General features: G+C 42.2%; 1 protein-coding gene across 1 annotated transcript in view; it reads left to right on the top strand.

Annotated features, from left to right (window-relative positions):
• The window catches only part of rtn4rl1b (reticulon 4 receptor-like 1b), a 253,577-nt gene that overhangs the window by 160,773 nt on the left and 91,910 nt on the right, over nt 1–894 (top strand). The gene's annotated exons all lie outside the window — the stretch shown is intronic.

Genomic DNA, 894 nt, shown 5'->3' with positions numbered 1-894 from the left:
GAATGACACTTTATGACAACAATCATAAATATTCATGAAGGCTTATTTATGTTCATGACAGATGTTATGTCATGTTTATGAAAGTGTCATGTCAGTCTTATTCACCCCCCTTCAAATAAAGTGTTACCCTTCCTTCTTTACAAAATGTCAACAGAAATGGAGTGGCATCAGATTTTTGTAGGATTTCTCTTTTGTCATTGGTAAACGATCAGTAGGCATTTCTCCTGTTAGTGCTAGACYTGCGCATTGTTTTGGTTATATTTACCCAGAATGCCCTGCATTGTAGTCTGCTAACTGCTTTTCACTTCAATTGAACAGACCTAGGTTTCCAGGTGGACCAGTGTTCACTTTTTTGGTCCACATCAGAGTTCGTCAAACGWACCGGACTTTCTAGCCAAACAAACCTACTGAAGGAAACCACACGCAGAACRTACTGAGCCCAACTTCCTTTCTTACAAAACGTTAACAAAAATGAAGTGCCGTCAGATTTTAGCAACTGTAGGATTTCTCTCTTGTCTGTGGGAAAAGACCACTTGCGCCTTTGTTTTGGTTGTATTTACCCAGAATGCCATGCGCTTTAGCCTGCTTCCTGTTTTCAGAGACGTCTCCAGACCACCCGCATCCACATATGCATTCAAACCACGCCGGAGTTCACTTCGACCGAACTGAGACCGAGGGTTTTAGGTGGACCACAGGTTGATTCTGCATTCACACCTCCCCAAACAAACCGGACTTTCTAAGCAAACAAACCAGAGTTTGATTAAAGCAGRCTGACAATCCATGGTTTATGAGTCATCAGTGGCAAGAAGCCTCTTCTATGACTGCGTCGTACCTCATCTCTGATCTCTGAGGTTTGTTTACTTCATTGAAAACAAACGAGGGTCACATGTACAA

This window comes from Poecilia reticulata, linkage group LG13 (genome assembly GCF_000633615.1).
Source record: "Poecilia reticulata strain Guanapo linkage group LG13, Guppy_female_1.0+MT, whole genome shotgun sequence".
Lineage (NCBI taxonomy): Eukaryota > Metazoa > Chordata > Actinopteri > Cyprinodontiformes > Poeciliidae > Poecilia > Poecilia reticulata.
Note: the sequence above shows the minus strand (reverse complement) of the source record. Positions and strands in the feature narration are given on the sequence as shown.